General features: G+C 39.2%; 1 protein-coding gene and 1 long non-coding RNA gene across 4 annotated transcripts in view; one reads left to right on the top strand and one right to left on the bottom strand.

Moving 5' to 3' along the window:
- LOC125240692 (Krueppel-like factor 8) overlaps positions 1-20824 on the bottom strand; it is a 181300-nt gene that overhangs the window by 111679 nt on the left and 48797 nt on the right. The window lies entirely within an intron of this gene.
- Positions 14740-15701, top strand: LOC125240694. Its single transcript, XR_007178655.1, has 2 exons — positions 14740-15140; positions 15552-15701. It is a non-coding gene; the product is annotated as an uncharacterized LOC125240694 (long non-coding RNA).

Genomic DNA, 20824 nt, shown 5'->3' on the forward strand with positions numbered 1-20824 from the left:
AAAGCGATTTAGCCGTCCTGGCGTAAAATAGTTTATCCTCCTTTCAGTTTCTAACCTAAAGTTGAAGATATTATACTACTAGAACAAATTTTTCATACAATACTGAACTGTCACCGCATTCATCAGAACAACAGCGCCCTCTTGACAACAGTCATATATTTCTGGTCAGGCCCCACATTCCCCCACATCACATTTCCCCAGCGATTTTTAAAGCATTTGCCCTGCCCTATGAGCGGACTAGTCACAGTAAATATAGACAACGTACAGGATTAACGCCGTGTCTTGCGTCGACGTCGCGCGACCGTCGCCGTCGCGTCTCATACTTCCATATCGATAAGGTTTGACTTCGTATGCGTCGCATCGCCCTCGCGCGACCATCGCGCGACCGTCGCCCACGCAAGCCACGGCGTAAGACTTTTGAACCTCAGATTTGACAATTTCAATATTAACGCCATCTAGCCGAGAATCAACCAAAGGTCGACTGACCGTACATTTTTGTTGTTGGTTCTTTTCCTGGGGTAGGTTTTTATCTTAGACTTTATCTGTTTAACACTTCCAATAATTATCCCTTTTTTTCATTTATTTATTACTAACTTTCGCCCGCGGCTTCGCTCGCGTTAAGTTAGAAAATTGCGAAATACTGGACAAACGTCCATCCTCCCCCATTTTAGGGAAGTGGGGGATTAGAAAGAGACAAAAAGTAGCCTATGTCACTCTCCATCCCTTCAACTATCACCACTTCAAAAATCACGTCGATTCGTCACTCCGTTTTGCCGTGAAAGACGGACAAACAAACAGACACATGCACTTTCCCATTTATTCTGTAACTATGATCATTTGATCAACTAAGTATTATAGTCAGATCATTAGACCTACAGGGTCTCCAGGGGTCAATGACACTCTCAATCAGTGACTCAGACCCTGGGGTCGCCCAATTGACCACGTCATGACATTACGTAGGTGACCTCTGGGCCAAATTAGAGTTCTTAATGAGTCCTTGCATACCGACCGTGTGGCTTTGGTGATAAGTTACATACATACATACAATCACGCCTGTTTCCCAGAGGGGTAGGCAGATATCAAGACAAACAAATAAACGTATATCTATCTATCTATATCACGGATTTCCATTTACTACGATCCTGACAAATCACTTTCGCTTCACACACTTCCATAACGTTTCTCATACACGCTCGTCGGTTTCGAGTACTTCTGACCTGACCTTTTTGCAATATTTCGCCGATTTGAACAAGAAAAGTTCGCCTAGGTCTTCCACTTCCAACTGACCCTTCCACTCTTTTTTCATATACTTTCTTCGTTACTCTCCTCTCATCCATCCTCTCTACATGCCCGAACCACCTTAACATACCCATCTCAATCTTTGTCACCACATCTACATCCACTCCACACTTCTCTTATCACGCTATTTCTGATCCTATAAGTCATTGTGTTAAATCAACGCTGACGCAGTTGGAAAACGAGCAGACAGGTCGCCTGATGGTAAGCGATCACTGACGCCCATGGACACCGGAAACACCGTCGAAACAAAGCGTTAGAGGTTTTAAGATGGGTGTACGCTCGTTTCTTAAAATGAAAAAAGTATTTATTGAGGTTGTAGTATGAGTGCAACACCTCACTCACACTGCTTCACCGCAGCCTATACACCGTGTTTTTTTTGTTTTCCGTTAAATTCGACACGTCGCTAGGTTAATTATCAGGAACCACCCTGTATATCACTTGTAGATAAATTCGCAAAAAATATTTCATCATTTTCATACATAATAAATGAATTTATTAGTGTGAGAGACCTGTATAACATTTAAGTTAGTTATTATACTTATTATGTATTAATAGCTCATGGCACTGGTCATGAGAGGGCCCTACTTTTACACAACATACAAGCGTAAACTATAACGGCCAGGTCACGACATTGGTCTAAGCGCGACAGCGGTGAGCGTCGGCCATACATTGGAACGAGACAGAATGATGGGACTTTTTATTCGCACGTATGGCTGCCGCTCACCGCTGTCGCGCTTAGACCAATGTCGTGGCTGGGCCGTAAGACTACTAACCAACATAACCCAGACCATATGGTATTTAATACCATGTCTAAAGTTTTCTTATGAAATAAGGATGAATTGCTGTTAAAATGTCACATAAAATCGTCCTTATTAGTATTACCAAAGACATATATAACTCCGTATAAACAGCTACAGTCTAAGGAAAAAAACTTACCTCAGAACCATATAGAAAAAGGTACGGTGGCCTAGATGGCGTTACACCTTTGGGGGACGCTCGGCTAGATGGCGCTAATATTAATATTTGACATTTTAACACATATCAAGCTTTAAAAGTTTTAAGCTTGTGTCGAGAGATGGCAGTATATGCACTGTGATTACATATTTTACTTTGACAGTAACTCTCTGTAATACTTGATCCTCTTTGGTATTACAGTAGAAGTACAAAGGGCCCTTTAGACTTGCGTCACAAATTACCGTAAAAACCGGCCAAGAGCGTGTCGGGCCACGCTCAGTGTAGGGTTCCGTAGTTTTCCGTATTTTTCTCAAAAACTACTGAACCTATCAAGTTCAAAACAATTTTCCTAGAAACTCTTTATAAAGTTCTACTTTTGTGATTTTTTTCATATTTTTTAAACATATGGTTCAAAAGTTAGAGAGGGGGGACGCACTTTTTTTTCCTTTAGGAGCGATTATTTCCGAAAATGTTAATATTATCAAAAAACTATCTTAGTAAACCCTTATTCATTTTTAAATACCTATCCAACAATATATCACACGTTGGGGTTGGAATGAAAAAAAATATTAGCCCTCACTTTACATGTAGGGGGGGTACCCTAATAAAACATTTTTTTCCATTTTTTATTTTTGCACTTTGTTGGCGTGATTGATATACATATTGGTACCAAATTTCAGCTTTCTAGTGCTAACGGTTACTGAGATTATCCGCGGACGGACGGACGGACGGACGGACAGACAGACATGGCGAAACTATAAGGGTTCCTAGTTGACTACGGAACCCTAAAAACGATGTGTAATCGGTCCCTATTATCTTATTAACACGATTCTTTGAGCAGGTGCACTGGCCAGATGTTAATTTTGGGGTCAAGAAAATTATCAAGTTAGTAACGAAATTACAGAGAGTTCATAGAATTTTACATAAATACATTCATACATACATATAATCACGCCTGTATCCCATTAAAGGAGTAGGCAGAGCACGTGAACTACCAAGTTTCAGTGCCACTCTTGGCAAAAAGAAAATGTGTCATTGCAGTGACAGGTTGCCCAGCCTCTCGCCTTCGCCACAATTTAACCCATATCCCACAGTCGACTTCTACGACACCCACGGGAATAAAGGGGGTGATGAAATTCTTAACCCGTAACACATGGGCTTTTAGTATTTTTCCCCTCACTGGCTCGGAAACACGTGTTTTGTCCTTTAATACCAGCGGGTAAAAACGCATTTTATCCACTAGTGGGTAAAGTAATTTGACCTTCAATAAAGTCAAATTAACTGCTTTAAAATTGATAAAAGTAGGTGAATCTAGTAATAAAGATGATTTACCACCTGCGGAACTACTAGAAGCAATGATAAACGCATTTTTTGCGTTGTAGTTTCCTCGCTATAGTGAGGGGAAAAGTTTTGTGTTACACTCGGGTGCAAATTTGTATTTTACTTCTCGTGTGTTGAAAAACGAGCAAGTGAAAGGATTCTATAGTTGAACCACGAGCGAAGCGAGTGGTTCGAGAATAGAATCCTGAACTTGCGAATTCCACACTCGGCGTTAAAATACAACTTTGCCCCCTTGTAAAACAAATAACTATTACCAAATTAAAGATATTTTGAAAGTCATGTGACGAGAAAGGTATTAAGAATGAATGTAGAAAGAAGTAACGAGAGAGCAAAACCGGGGAAAAGTGTGGACTTGGCTTCCAAATACCGGACCTCAACCAATACCGGTATTAATATCGGTATTGACGATATCAATACCGGTATCCCGGGATTTTTCGGGAAAATATAGAAACCAATTTTCCTAAAAATACCAAATTATAAACTGAAATAAATACCAGACACTAAAGAAAAAGCGATCAAGCCCACTGGTGGCGAAGCCGGGAATAGAACCCGGGTCTCCAGCTATCGCGGCTGACGTGTTCGACCGCTACACCACCCCGACCGCCGAGGTACCCGTCGAAATTTCTCTAGTGTATGTTATCTCTGAAGGCTAGGCGCCTGTGACCAACTCTAAGGGCGAGCAATTTGTGCTTGCACCTCCTATAAGAATCCTTTTGCTTTTTCTTTAGTGTATGGTATCTATTTCAGTTTATAATTTATATATAGTAGTGTTACTACTTAAAAAAACAAATCAAAAAATATTTGATAAAATAATTTGATTTGTTCCCTACATACCAAATTATGTTAAAAATATCGTTTGTTACGGGACCCCGGTATTGGAAGCCCCAGATGGGCTGTATGAAAGATGATCTTCTATTTCACGGCAAAACGGAGCGACGAATTGGCGCGATATTTTAAGTGGAGATAGTTGAAGGGATGGCGTGTGACATAGGCTACTTTTTGTTTCTTTCTAACCCCCAGTTCCCTAAAATGGGAGGTGGAAGTTTGTATGGAGTAATCCGAATTTAACGCGAGCGAAGCCGCGGGCAAAAGCTAGTTCCTATATAAATAGTTCTAGGGCTAGTACGGATCTTATTTTCACAGGTTCGGATCGGATCGGATCGGATTCGGATCGGACGTAGTGCGAAACCGTTACAGGCTCGTAAAATCAATAAATTGTGACTCGGCTTAAGGCTGCCTGTTCACTGGAGCAAGAAAAGCGGAGATGTGAGTAATCAAACATCATTGATTTCCTTCTTCGCTTCGCTTCCCTCAGTAGACAAACAGCCTAACAGAGGATAATTAAGTAAATAATAGTTATTTGTTATACAAGCAGGCAAAGTTGTTTATTAACACACGAGAAGTAAAATACATTTGCACCCGAGTGTAACACAAAACTTTTCCCCTCACTATAGCGAGGAAACTACAACGCAAAAAATGCGTTTATCACTGCTTCCAGTAGTTCCACAGGTGGTAAATCATCTTTATTACTAGATTCACCTACTTTGATCAATTTTAAAGCAATTAATTTGACTTTATTCAAGCTCAAATTACTTTACCCACTAGTGGATAAAATGCGTTTTTACCCTCTGGTATTAAAGGGCAAAACACGTGTTTCCGAGCTAGTGAGGGGAAAACTAACATGTAGTCCTTACTCACGTACAAACAGAACACTTCCTACAAAACCGAAGTTTGAAATTATCTGGAATTTTTTTTTGGATTTGGAATTTTTTATGTGGTTTCCATCCAGAATCGCGAGCTCTTTCAATCCTAGTAGGAGAAAAAAGTGTCCCAAGTTTTTTGGTTCCATTCCGTTACCATTTTTTCATACATTTATGGCGGTGATGGAATGGAAGGTTTGAAAAATGTATCCAGGAAATTTTGGGACATTTATTTTGCTCCTATCATGATCGAAAGACCTCGCGATTCAGAGTATGAACGCCTAAAAATACCCATTTTACAAAAAAAGTGGGGTAGACAACTTTGACAAAAATGGCCCATGCAACGGTAGCGCATGCAAAGGCGCCAGGTCCCACCAAATCCACCAATCACATTTTAAATCGTTTACTACTTGATTGGTGTATTTTGAAGTTTTACTGTCAGATAGACCTCAGTTTCGCCGCCTGGCAAAGAAATCAGAAAACTCTCATTGCTATGTTGCATTCCTTAATCACGGAGTGTCCAATCCTTGATTTATAATCTTTTTGGGTTTCAAATCGCTACGTCCTAACAAAGTTATTGAAAATGAAATCATATCCAAATACCGCATAAAAATGGCCGCCAGTTTATAGTAACAACAATAGATGCACAACGAAGTGACGTCATAGCATTCCTTGTTTGACAAACTGCGAATGCAGCTAACAGTGGCGCCACCGTCGCGTTTCAGTACCGAAACGTGTCAGTTCTGGATTTCGCCAACCGCAAACTTAACTTTGCAAATGTTTGTATAGCCACAATCAATGGTATAGGACGTGCTTGGAATAAGGAAACTGTTTTTATTCGATTTGCTACTTTTGTTAAGAGGAATTAAGGTTTATTTTGGCTTCGGGTGGTGTTGTTTGGTTTTAAAACGCACGGAAGGACGAGGGAACTTACTGAGGATAGATAACACGGCGTGAAGCTATCTGTTTCAGTCTCACCTATTGTGTTAGAAAGAGATAGACGCGTTATCTGTAAGTAGACCTACTAAAACTTTGTTCAAATCGATCCAGTGTTCAAAATACAAGACACAAGACGAAGCAATGCTAAAACGCAAAATATTCAGATATATTTAAGCCTACATTACGTCCCCAAAATGTACATAAAATACCTAAATATTTTACATCTCTGAACTATGTATCAACCACAAATCCGAAACTTACCTAACGCAGAATATGATGCTTCATGTGACAGTCCCTTCAATTCGCTTTTGGATTTCAAAAAATAGTGAAATTAGTTTTCTGCACTAAGGGTTCGAAATGCCTCGTTGTGTATAAAAAAATATCATGGACGATTGTTTTTATCATTATAGGTAAATGGGCTTATTAGGTACTCTTGGCCACAGACTAGCCAAAGGCAAAGATGTGGCCTACGATGAAGTGAGCCCACCCAGAAGATGCCTGTTCACCTATTTTGACAGTATTTATAATATTTAATTATAAATTGGTGTTTTACATACATACATATAATCACGCCTGTAACCCATAGGTAAGGGGGTAGGCAGAGCACATGAACTACTAAGTTTCAGTGCCACTCTTGACAAAAAGGGGTTAAAAAAAATCCAAATTGTGACATTGCAGTGACAGGTTGCCAGCCTCTCGCCTACGCCACAATTTAACCCATATCCCACAGTCGACTTCTACGACACCCACGGGAAGAACGGAGGTGGTGAAATTCTTAACCCGTCACCACACGGGGCAATTGGAGTTTGAAAACAAAAGAATTCATAAACATTTCATAGTGACAGATACCTACAGAGATGAACTGTTATAAGTATACCTATATTATTTTTCTGGCACGAACGTCAAGTTGTTAGTGCTTGGCAAAATAAAAATATCGACAATTCTTTTATCGATAAATAGCCTTACATATGGTTATTAATACCCCTTACCCTTAATAATAACCTCTAAAATCTTGAATACCTAATCATATCAGAAATTATGTAAACTATTCAAATATGGTTCTTTTATTATTATTGTCCATTTATTTTCAAGCATGTGACATTTTTTTGTAAAAAATATTTATGTTATATACCTACACATAAATTCAAGCCTATATTCATTAAACGGGGTAGGCAGAACACATGAAACTACTTTTAGATTCAGTGCCACGGCATTAGTTAATGACATGTAAGTAATTATAATAAAAAATGACATATTATAATGTAACTTATCGATGAACATAATAAATAATATATAATAAAAAAGAAAATTGTTTATTTCCAAGAAAATACAGTCATAATATACAATTAAACTGACCTCCACACTAGGCAGATACCTGTCCCGTGGAGGAGATGGTTCAGTCTTAGGTATCAATTAAAATAATATCATAACTTCTTAGATATAAAAGAAAAACAGAAAAAAAAACAAAAAAAAACAGAAAAAAATAACGGAAGGAAGTCACTAGTGTCACTTCGTTCGTGCCAGAAAAATATCTAGGTATAGTCATAAGCAGAGGGCGGAATTGCTCACGGCAAAAATCAAACGTCAATAGAGTTGGAACGTTAAATTTTATCGACATTTTCAGCTATCGATAAAAACAGTCACCTTTTAAATTTCTGCCTTTATTTGACCTCTGATTAGCTATTCGACCATTTGATTTTGACCTCTTTGACTAGATTAAAAGTATATTGTATAACATTTGAATACCATTTTTGTCACTAGTCCTCTTGCAAAAACGTTTAAAAAAAAATGGTTAATCTAAAACGAAAAACAGTCAACAAATGGATAAAGAAGTATCCTCGTCTTACTTACGACGAAAACAACTCAATATACTGATAATTTCAGTTCAATCGATAGTCGATAAAATTTAACGTTCCAACTCGATTGACGTTTGATTTTTGCCATGAGCAATTCCGCCCACTGGTCATAAGTATCACGATATTCTTTGTCAAGTATAGGATGCGAAGCGGGCTAATCGGGAAACGACGGGGTCTTTCCTCTATTTCCTCAACGTCATTATTATTATTAGGTACAGTCAGCAAAGCAATACTGACTTTAAATTTAATTTTCCTTAACTACTACTACTGGCCTTAGCGTCTATTTCAGACGATTTATGGTGCAATGTCCGAGAGACATCGCTTTTGATGACTAAAGAGGCCTATGCGAGTGCGACATATTTTGCCACATAGCTGACAAGGGAAGCTTGCAACCGATTGCGACGTTTCGCTATGGTGTCTTCTTTCCCTTTTTAAACCCCGACGCAAAAACGAAGGGGTGTTATAAGTTTGACGTGTCTGTCTGTGTGTGTGTCTGTCTGTCTGTCTGTGGCATCGTAGCTCCCGAACAGATGAACTGATTTAGATTTAGTTTTTTTTTGTCTGAAAGCTGAGTTAATCGGGAGTGTTCTTAGCCATGTTTCATCGGGGTAGTTATTGGCGGCCCATTCAGTGGTGACGACCTTCGCGCGGCGTAATAGAATTCAATGTCGGCTGCTCGCGTGCGGTCCGTTTGTTAATGTATGTAAGAATTTAGAATTATTAAGAATGGCGGCATTTTGTGAACATCAAAGGAGTGAGCCTTCTGTACTTGTACTATATTATATAAATTCTGTGGCAAAACTTGAATCCTGTTAATCTTAAACCTCCACAGCACAAACTATACTTAGTTTGGGATAAGTTTGGTTTGCGTCAGGTATCTCGCCTTCTTGGTCTGTGTATCTCCCCTGTATGTGTTTACTAGCTTTTTCCTGCAGCTTCGCTCGCGTTAAATTCTAAAATTGCGGAATACTCCTTACAAACGTCCACCCCCCATTTTACGGAAGTGGCGGGTTAGAAAGAGATAAAAAGTAGCCTATGTCACTCTCCATCCCTTTAACTATCTTAACTTAAAAAATCACGACAATTCGTCGCTTCGTTTTGCCGTGAAAGACGGACAAACAATCAGACACACACACTTTCCCATTTATAATATTAAATGTATGGATTACTATGGATTCCCTATCCGAAAAACTGGCTAAAAAAATTAGGCCAAACACGAAGCCAACAAAAATGTTTACAAATACTTTGTTGCAGTGCTGGTAATAAATTCGGCGTCCTTATCACAGAGATAACGTTATCACCGATTCTGACGTAACTGGTATTCGAGTTGCTTTTATAAATTGCATGGATGTACTGCTTAAATTCTTACTGATTTAAACTTTCACGATCTTATTATTATTTGGAGCCCGTCGTGTTCCACTGCTGGGCAAAGGCCTCCCCCCAATTTCTCCACTGATCTCTTTCCAGTGCTATGTCTGACCATTCCTCCAAGAAGGAGTCCAGTTCATCCCTCCATCGCCGGCGGGGTCTGCCGGATCCCCGATCAGAGTTTTCGGGCTCCCACACTGTAGTGAATTTGGCCCACAACTCATTAGGCACGATCTTATTGTTACACATAATTATTTTTAAAAACCCTAAGAGTAACATCCCTAGTGCGCAAAACAGTTCAAGTTGATAATCAAAATCAAGTGCGGGTAGTTCGAAAAACTCGGGCGGCTGTCTGGTGTTGATTTTTTTTTTAGAATGAATAGGTAGACGTTTGACCACGCTCACACCTGATAGTAAGTGATGATGCGGTCTACGGTGGAGCACGCTTACCTATGAGATACCTATTTACTATGTCATTCAAGCCAGTCTTCTCCGAGACCATGGGGAACAACGCCGTCCCTGAAATGTTGGAGGTCAGTTAAATATGTAGTCATACGCGATTAAGTCCCTATTTTAAAAATAATTATACCCTTCTGCATGCTTCTACCATCGCCTTACACGACAAATACATGTATTATATAAATATTGAAATATAAATAGAAATCATTTATTCGTGACAAGTGACAACAGAAATTATTTACACATAACATAACACAAAAAGATAAGTACATACATAATGATTGCCACGAAATGGTCCCGACTCAGCATGGTGTTAGCCTGGGAGGGCCAACGCTGATCTTCCGTCGGGGCCATTGCGAGTGAAAACACGGAAAGCACAGGTGTTGTATACCTATACAGGTGAAGGAAAACATCGTGAGGAAACCGGACTAATCCCAAAAGACCTAGTTACCCTTCGGGTTGGAAGATCAGGCCCCGTAGACGAATTGCATTTTTGCGACGCGAAACGAAATCGAAACGCAGCAGAAAGGTAGTCTGGCTCTGTCGCGCCAATACACAAGAGCGATAGAGATAGATAGCTACGAAAGAGGTATAATCGTGAGCGTTTCGTGAGCGTTTGTGCATTCGGCTACGCTAAAAAAAAAGTTTAAATTAGTATTAAGTTACAAACATTAAATATTAATCTTAGAGTATATAAGGACATCACTAGTCGAACGTCCCCTTCACTAGCATCGCTGTCAAAAATGGCGGCAGACGGACTCAGAGCGTCACTTGAAGATAGCTTGTCATTGAACTTGTATTTTCAGATTCCGTTTAATAAACTGTATAATTAATAGTGGTATCCTGGTGTTTTTACTCTAACAGTTTCAGAAGCGCGATATTAAGTTACCCATATACGCCCGTACTATGAAATTTGTCCGAAATTGACAATGTCATCATTCTCGCGCCGCGCTCGTAACCATTCATTGTCATCCAACAGTATTTAATTAACACCAGTCGATCTGATTCGACGAGTAAAGACACTAGCACCATATACTACAGTTAAAAGTCTAAGGCAAAGGCTTTGATCAAATACCTGTCCGTAATTGTGCCAACAAAGAGATAGAACATGCCTAGTGTGCTGGCGTGTCTTGTGTTTTCTTTCAGCTTATTCATTGCAGTTTACGAGATATTCACACTTTGGAGTAATAATTGATCATAATGAGTGTGAAATCGGAAGTAAAAGTGATCCAAACACAGTGTTCTGGGGCTGAAGTGATCAACATCCACTATTAGCCAATAGTGTGTTGTTTCTTTCTTTCAGATCAAATTATGTACATGTTGAAGAAGTACTAATACTTGCTCCCAAAGTGTATCACAATAAGTATCACAGTAACCCATGGACTGTGAGATATGAACCACATCCAAGTTGTCATTCACAAAAATGCTCCGGGCAAAGAATATTATTAGTATAATATGTGTAGAGGGGCCGCAGTAATGAATAATCATTAGCTCACTTGTGTGTTGTGTTTTTGTGCTTCCAGATGAGTTTCAGATTCATAATACATATTGAACCTACTTGGGATATATTGACAATTGTCACGGTGTCACAGTGAAACAGAGTATAAGATACAAGTACTTAGATCTAAATTACACCTAAATGATTCCTTATAACAGGTGACTTTATGAGTTTTATGATCTACAAAGAGAGATGATCATTATCTTGCCCTATTTGTCATATTAAATATAAGTTTGTCCGGAATGACATGGAATAAGGTATTCATCCTACTCAATAATATTGTACCATTGCATCTGGCTTATGTAAGTATACTGACAGTAAATACATTTTAAATTCACTACAGGTTGGTATAAAGGGATGAGTAAATAAGCATAAGAAACTTTGACAACTGTTGACTATAAGTTCACTAACACTTCTCCGGGGCCTGTACCGGGGACTGTATTTTGAAATCTGTCTTAGTGACCTTCTTATGCATATAAACTCTGTATGATCTTGCATTTTTCTAAATGAGGAAACATGTTGCTATATTACATGGCACAAATTTATCAAAAATGTTGAGAAAATAATAATAATATTAACATAATATTTTGATGAGGTTAATTATGCATCTTGTTAAAACCATAATGTGTGTCAAAATTAAGGGCATAGCACTGAAGTATAGTTTATTGTTGATGCTGTTTTGTGTATAATAATGTTGGTTTAGCATTGCAAACATTTTTGACAAGAAATGTAATCATGTTCTAAATTGAACCAAAGACAAATATATTCCCTAGACAGACACTTGGAACATTTATTATCATGACATAGTCCAGTGTCCATTTAATGCATTATCAGTGATATAATTTGTTCCTTAATTACATTCCTTTCCAGATTAATTTATTGATTACAGTAGTTGCCTGCCGGTAACCTGGTGAATATTGACCATAAGTTGAAAATACTTGCATTGATAAGGCATGATTCCAGAAGTTCCTGAGGTTAAATCTTGCTAAAAGCTGGAAACACCAAACTGGATATCTATTGAACTATTTATGACACTGGTAAAATTTGTCATAGCTAATGGTAAGAGATTTTGATATTTATAGACCTGATGGACTTTAACGGTCTACATGCTATACTTGTCTGTTACAACAAATCAGTTTGATTTGGAATTGGGCTTGAAACATGCCAATCAGTTAAGTTTTTAAAGATGTGCAATAATCTGAGGTAAATAACTTAATTGGAGCTTCTAATAATTTTAACCACTTCACTGCGAAGGAATGTTTCCGAACCGAAGCATGACAAACAGGTTACCGTTTAAAGTTGACAAGTATTGTCTACTTTTAATATGTTCTGTTCCTTGAAATATAAAATATTACATTATTTGAATGTAGTGAAACCTCGATAAGTCAAGCCAAGTGCCATATGATTATTCTTGCTTGACTGGAATGTATTTCAATAATGGTATATATAGTAAGCGTGTAATGGTATATATAGTAAACCTTATTTAGGGGCACGGGAAAAATAAGACAAGTTGCACGCCGGATTAAGAACCGAGTTGTGTTTTGTCTTATTACTCTCAGATTAAGAACTGAGTTGTCATTACATATATGCACGCCGGATTAAGAACCGAGTTGTGTTTTGTCTTATTACTCTCAGATTAAGAACTGAGTTGTCATTACATATATGCACGCCGGATTAAGAACCGAGTTGTGTTTTGTCTTATTACTCTCAGATTAAGAACTGAGTTGTCATTACATATATGCACGCCGGATTAAGAACCGAGTTGTGTTTTGTCTTATTAGTCTCAGATTAAGAACTGAGTTGTCATTACATATATGCACGCCGGATTAAGAACCGAGTGGTGTTTTGTGCTATTACTCTCAAATTAGGAACCGAGTTGCCATTGCATATATACACGCCGGATTAAGAACCGAGTTGTGTTGCCTATACATGATGTTAATAATATATTCTGTTCACAGGGTTTCCTGATAAGCACATTGTACCTGAATCTTGTGGTATCCACGGTAGTGTAACTAATGTGATATCCACAAGTAAAAATGAAGTGATTTCCGTCACTTAAAGTGTGAATCATAATTATAATGATTACTTTAATGTCTGCTATACATTTGTTACTTTGATTATTGTTTCTTAAGTAGTTCTGTTTATGCAATGTTGGCCTTAGGAGGCGGACCATGTGCATAAGACCTATTATTGTGATGCAGGTCTTTGGAGACGGGCCATCATGTGTTCTATAGACTATCCTTGTGAGGTTAGTTCTATTTCTAGTATTTGTGATGCAGGTCTTTGGAGACGGGCCATCATGTGTTCTATAGACTATCCTTGTGAGGTTAGTTCTATTTCTAGTATTTGTGATGCAGGTCTTTGGAGACGGGCCATCATGTGTTATATAGACTATCCTTGCGAGGTTAGTTCTGTTCTGGTATTTGTGGTGCAGGTCTTTGGAGACGGGCCATCATGTGTTATATAGACTATCCTTGCGAGGTTAGTTCTGTTTCTGGTATTTGTGATGCAGGTCTTTGGAGACGGGCCATCATGTGTTATATAGACTATCCTTGCGAGGTTAGTTCTGTTCTGGTATTTGTGGTGCAGGTCTTTGGAGACGGGCCATCATGTGTTATATAGACTATCCTTGCGAGGTTAGTTCTGTTCTGGTATTTGTGGTGCAGGTCTTTACAGACGCCATCATGTGTTATATAGACTATCCTTAAGAGGATTGGTCTGTTTTTGTTATTTGTGATGTAGGTCTTTACAGACGCCATCATGTGTTATATAGACTATCCTTAAGAGGATTGGTCTATTTCTATTATTTGTGATGTAGGTCTTACAGACGCCATCATGTGCTATGTAGTCTATCCTTAAGAGGATTGTTCTGCTTCTGTTATTTGTGATGAAGGTCTTCAGAGACGCCATCATGTGTTATATAGACTTTCCTTAAGAGGATTGTTCTGTTTCTGTTATTTGTGATGTAGGTCTTCACAGACGCCATCATATGTTATATAGACTATCCTTACGAGGCTAGTTCTGTTCTGTTATCTGTGATGTAGGTCTTACAGACGCCATCATGTGTTATATAGACTATCCTTAAGAGGATTGGTCTGTTTCTGTTATTTGTGATGTAGGTCTTTACAGACGCCATCATGTGCTATATAGTCTATCCTTAAGAGGATTGTTCTGTTTCTGTTATTTGTGATGTAGGTCTTCACAGACGCCATCATATGTTATATAGACTACCCTTACGAGGCTAGTTCTGTTCTGTTATCTGTGATGTAGGTCTTACAGACGCCATCATGTGTTATATAGACTATCCTTAAGAGGATTGGTCTGCTTCTGTTATTTGTGATGTAGGTCTTACAGACGCCATCATGTGCTATATAGTCTATCCTTAAGAGGATTGTTCTGCTTCTGTTATTTGTGATGAAGGTCTTCAGAGATGCCGTCATGTGTTATATAGTCCTTAAGAGGTATATCCTTAAGAGGTTAGCTTGAGACCTTGTTTGTCAAAAGCATGTTTTATGACCTTAAAGAGTTGTGATCTCAAGGTTACCTTGAAAGGGTTGCTTGCACTAATACTTTCCAGAGGTTGCTGGTGGAATTACGGTTTCCAATAGAGTGCATGCTACAGGCTGCGCGACAACCTTGTCATGAAGGGCCAACGTCTGCGGTCGTTGCGCCGCCAGCCTCGAAAGCAGCCGTATCACCGTGGCTTGCGTATGAAGCTTTGATATGGTAATGTTTGTTGTCTTATAGCAAAATTGGTGGCTAGTACACATTTGATTATTACCTTTTATTAATTTTATCATGTTGATAGATAAATAATTAGCAGTTGTTAAAGGTCCTGCCAAGGAGCAGCCATGTATTCTGCTTAATATATTTTCATAAAAAAAGATTACATGACAATATTTTCTAATATCTTCATTGTCATTGTTTATTACTAAATTATTTTACGGCTATGTAAGCCGGATCTGTATTTGAGAGCATCGACTATGCCAATTGTACATTAATTTCTCGTAACCTTATCATGTTACTTGAACGACAGTTGTGTTGTACTGATTCTATCACCTACTGGCTTAGTTACAAGGAAAAATTATCACGTTCTCGTTACATTAAGGAACTTAGTATTTCCCATGTATGTTACAGAGCTTTTTAATAAGAGCTTTCTTGCTGCTTGCTGTGTTAGAAGGCGGCTATGCTCACACATGGAGTGTGTCATGTTCACCTCTCACGAGTTTGATGTACGCGTTGTTGCGCGTGCGGGGAGCTTCACAGCCTACAGTGACGGAGCCAACTGTGAGTTTGTTCCATGTATTTGCTATTTTAACAACGCCAATCATCATTGTTATATTTAGCGGTTAGTTTGGAATGCACCGCTCACGTAAGGTCTTACTTAGAACATAATACTTGCCTGAAATGAAATGTATTGATGGGTAAAGATATTTACAAGCAAATATTGGGTGGTGCTTTGTACACCGGTAATTACCTGCCCGCCGCTATATGTCATATATTTTACATAATTAATTTGACTAATATATAGTATCGATCATGGCGGTAAAACATGTAGTTTTCGTACCATTGGCACCTTAATAGTTTTAAAGCCTTACTGGCCGTGGAATTGTTAAAAAAAAAAATGATCTGACTTACTTGTACTAGGCTAGTCTGGTCATGCAATCTTGAGTTAGTTATGTCATACTCTGATTCGACTATAAAATGAGACAAATTACATATCTTGGTGTAAGTTAGCCTTAAACTACACCGGCCGTTTCCAACGGTACTCGAGTTAATCACTTCAAAGGACCAGGGCCTGAGTGTATAGCTGGAGTATACAAAGTTCTTGTTCACTCCGCAGAAAAGAAAAGAACAAATGAACAGATGAAGTCTACCGACATCAGTTGGAGGCGCAGCCTGCTTCGGCTGTGTTGACTGCGGCAGTCATCAGTAGCAGCATGGATAGCAGAGACCTTCGGGACGAAAGGTCAAGGTCAGAATGGTCGAGTATAAGGACATCACTAGTCGAACGTCCCCTTCACTAGCATCGCTGTCAAAAATGGCGGCAGACGGACTCAGAGCGTCACTTGAAGATAGCTTGTCATTGAACTTGTATTTTCAGATTCCGTTTAATAAACTGTATAATTAATAGTGGTATCCTGGTGTTTTTACTCTAACAAGTATTAAGTTACGTTTTTGTTTTATATCAAAACTGTATTTAAGTAACTAATGTCTAAAACAATGAGCGCCTCTCGCCATCAAACGTTACAGTTTGGCGAGGATTTCTGTAAACTGTTAATTATAAGTTTATTTTTGTAAATAATAAATTAAAAAAAAATATATAAAAACACAGATTTCCTTATAGGATTTGTCGTGCGTCTGTCCTTACGTCTCTGTCTGTGTGTCTATCAGTCTGCCTGTCAGTCTGCACATTCTGATGTGTGCCCGTCTATTTTTGTTTATACGCCGACTCATTAAGTCTTCACTATATATATTAATGGCCTATTATTGGTCAGAGTGCTTGTTTACTCTGTGCGAAGTGCTCCGTGCTTCCTGGTACCAGTGGGGGATTAGACCGCGTACATACCAGTACATTAATATAAATGTTACTAAATTTGGAACAACTATTAAGGTTTTGTTTAATATAACAGAGACGTAAGGTCTGGCTATCTGTCTCTTTGTCTCTCATCTGTCTTGAACAGCTTTCAGTTTGTGTGCCTGTCTATCTTTCGGTCGGTCAATCTGTCTGTCAGCCAATCGGTCGGTCGGTCAGACTACATACTTAGATTAGGCCTCGTACACATCTAAAATAGTCTAAATGTTGCTGAATCTAGTTTAAATATTAATATTTTGTTTAACGTTAAAACTGCCTGTCTGTCTGTTTCTTTGTCTATCAGTCTGTATACCTGTCTGTCCGTTGGTCAGTCAATCGGTCTGTCGGTCTATCGATCGGTCGGTCGATAAGGTCAGTGGGTCGGTTGGTCGGTCGGTCAGTTGGTTTGTCAGTCAGCCAGTCTGTCCATCTGTCACCCATTTTTCTGTTTACAAACTGAAACATTAATCATCTATTATTGGCCAGTGGCTGTTTACTCAATGCGAAGCACGGAGTACTTCTTGGTACCAGTCGGGGATTAGGCCGCGTACATACCGGTACATTAATCTAAATATTACACTTACTTTGGTATAAATATTAGAAGTTTGTTTAAGACGCTATGGGAGCCAAAATGCTATTATGGAAAGGAGTCCCCCTTTCAATTTGGGAATTTCAGTTAAATATACTAGTGTTAATAACTAGATTTATCGAAAAAAAAAAATGTCCATTAAGTACAACTCAGTTAAAAGATATTGAGAAAAAATCTTTAAAATCAAGGTTCCGCTCTCGACTGTTTCCTCCTTCAAAACTTATTTCAACGGAACGAAATTTCAGAATCTGAATAACAATGAAATAATCTGTGTCGGACCGTTTAGATTTTTTGGCTAATTGTTACCGATCTTGAATATCACACCTTTTTTTGAGCCATATTGAAAAAGGCCGTTTTTTTGAAATTTTTGATTGGCTCTAGCGTCTTTTAAAATAAAAATAGCAAAAAAATCAAAACGGTCCGACACAGATACAAAATAATAATCTGAGTTGAAAAAATCATTGCTCTATCTTCAAAAACCAGGGAGGAAATAGTCGAGAGCGTTTGTATGGAGATTTGACCTGTATCGTATTAATACATGTATCACAGTCTGAGGACCTGGCTATCTGCCTGTCTCTCATCTGTCTATCAGCTATCAGTATGTTTGCCTAACTATTCTGTCAGTCGGTCAATAGGTCGGTCGGTCGATGTGTCGGTCAGTCGGTCGGTCGGTCGGTCAGTTGGTTCGTCAGTCACTCACTCAGACAGTCAGTCTGTCCATCTGTCACCCATTTTTCTGTTTAAAAACTGAAACATTAATCGACCTATTATTGGCCAGCGGTTGTTTACTTAGTGCGAAGTGCTCCGTGCTTTCTGACAACGGTCGGGGATTTAGGCTGCGTGCACACTAGTGTTAAATGCGGACGTTAAGCTACATGTAACCGGATCTAGTATAAATATTAGAAGTGCCGGAAATATTTGTTATTCATTTTGTCAAATATTTGCTATTACTCGAGTTTGCATTTTTTTTTTTTTATAAATGGGCTTACTCTTGGCCACAGACTATCCAAAGGCAAAGACGTGGCCTACGGTAGAGCGAGCTAGCCCAGAAGATGCCTGTTCACTCTTGATTTTAAGGTTGCCGGGTTATATGAGGTCTTAAATGCGTATGAGTGTAAATAATTTTCTATTGTTGATCTGTATTTGTGTGTGTGTGTTTTTTTTTTTAATTTTTTTGCCATGAATAAAAAATATTTCTATTTCTAGTGAGGTAACAGAGAGCGGGTGGGCGGCACTTTCAGCGGGGAGCGGGAGTGGCCATACTGTACGATAGTACTCTTTATTGTACTGTGCTTATGCTCTGCAGTGGGCGATAAAGGGCTGATATGCTGATGATAAATTTTAAAATGGCGTCCATACAATTTCTTCATAATGCGAAGTTTCTTATCCGTAATTTTATCAACCATCTTTAAAAGGAAGCTGGCATCTAATGCGTGGGACGGAGTGACACTTTCAACTTTTAATGCATCCATTTCTTAAGAAAATTATAATGCTCAGAGTTGAATAAAAATAGCCTACATTTTCTAACAATAGAAATATTTATGCTATCACTTTGTATCAAAGGTTGGCTTAGTATCGGATTTTCTCACTTCATTTTAAAAATTGGCTGTATTTTGGCTCGGCCATGAGGAGAGGATGGGAGAGGATCGTGCGGACAAAAGAGCTCACTTGTGGCCATTGAGTAATTATTACTTTAATTACTCAAAGCTTGTGGCACACCTCGGACACTGGCGATCAAATATATGAAAGAGGCGCGTTCCTAGCACACAGTCTAAGCTCGTGTAGGTGAACGCGTACTATGCTTGTATGAGTAACATATGACAGGTCGACTGTTCGCGTTGTGACAGGCGGTAACTGTGAGGTAACCGAGAGGGGGTGGACGGCACATTAGCTAGGATCTGGAGTGGCCATACTGTACGATAGTACTCTTTATTATACTGTGCTTGTGGCGATCTACTGAAAAACGGCCGGTCGGAAGGCCCAGGTTGGATCGATGAGGTCCAGAAAGACCTGTGTGACCTCCAAGTGACCGAGTGGCATCAGATTGCACAGGATAGGAGAGAATGGCGGAATCTGGTGTCGGAGGCCAAGATCCACTTCGGGTCGCTGAGCCATGGCAGTAAGTATTTAATAACCTAACCACAAAATTAAAATTTTGAAAAAACCCCCGACCGCGACATAGTGGACCGATTTTCAAGAAACATGGCTCAGAACACTCCCGACTACAAACAGAAAAAAACGAAATCTAAATCGGTTCATCCGTTCGGGGGCTACGATGCCACAGACAGACAGACACGTCAAACTTATAAGTTTATAACACCCCGTCGTTTTTGCGTCGGGGGTTAAAAATAGTTTTCATATGTTTTTTATTTGCATATTAAGTAAGGATGTATAAATATCATCCATAGACAGTCCTTTTCGTGGTCAAGTCGTGAGTAGCATATTTAGCGTCGTTACGGCCCAGCCACGACATTGGTCTAAGCGCGGCAGCGGCGAACGGCAGCCATACGTGCGAATGAAAAGTCCCATCGCTGTGTCTCGCTTCAATGTATGGCCGCCGCTCGCCGCTGTCGCGCTTAGACCAATGTCGTGGCTGAGCCGTTAGTGTTGGATCGCTAAGTCATATGACTCGGTACGGCAAAAGGAATGCGTACTATAAGCCATACTAATATTATAAATAGGAAAGTGTTTGTCTGTTTGTTGGTCCGTCTATCACGGCAAAACGGAGCGACGAATTGACATGATTTTTTAAGTGGAGGTAGTTGAAGGGATGGAGAGTGACATAGGTTACTTTTTGTGTCTTTCTAAGGCGAGCGAAGCCGCGGGAACAAGCTAGTTGTCTGTAGTTGTCTGTGTTGTGTAGGGACAAATCTCGACTAGGGGGCAAATGTAACTGGTCAATTTTTTCCATGTTTTACAATGTTTTCATTATTATAGAGTCCACAGGTTAATATATGGCAGGCGTGTTCAGTGGATACATGTAGAACTCAACATCATAGTATAATAATGGAAAAGGTGGATTAGTTACAATTACCCCCCAGTCGAGATTTGCCCCGCTGTACCTTATTGTAAACCTAACCTAACGACAAAATTAAAATTTTGAAAAAACCCCCGACCGCGACATACTAGACCGATTTTCATGAAACATGGCTAAGAACACTCGCGACTAACTCAGCTTTCAGACAAAAAAAAACTAAATCGAAATCGGTTCATCCGTTCAGAAGCTGCGATGCCACAGACAGACAC

The sequence above is a fragment of the Leguminivora glycinivorella genome, chromosome Z (assembly GCF_023078275.1).
Source record: "Leguminivora glycinivorella isolate SPB_JAAS2020 chromosome Z, LegGlyc_1.1, whole genome shotgun sequence".
Classification (NCBI taxonomy): Eukaryota; Metazoa; Arthropoda; class Insecta; order Lepidoptera; family Tortricidae; genus Leguminivora; species Leguminivora glycinivorella.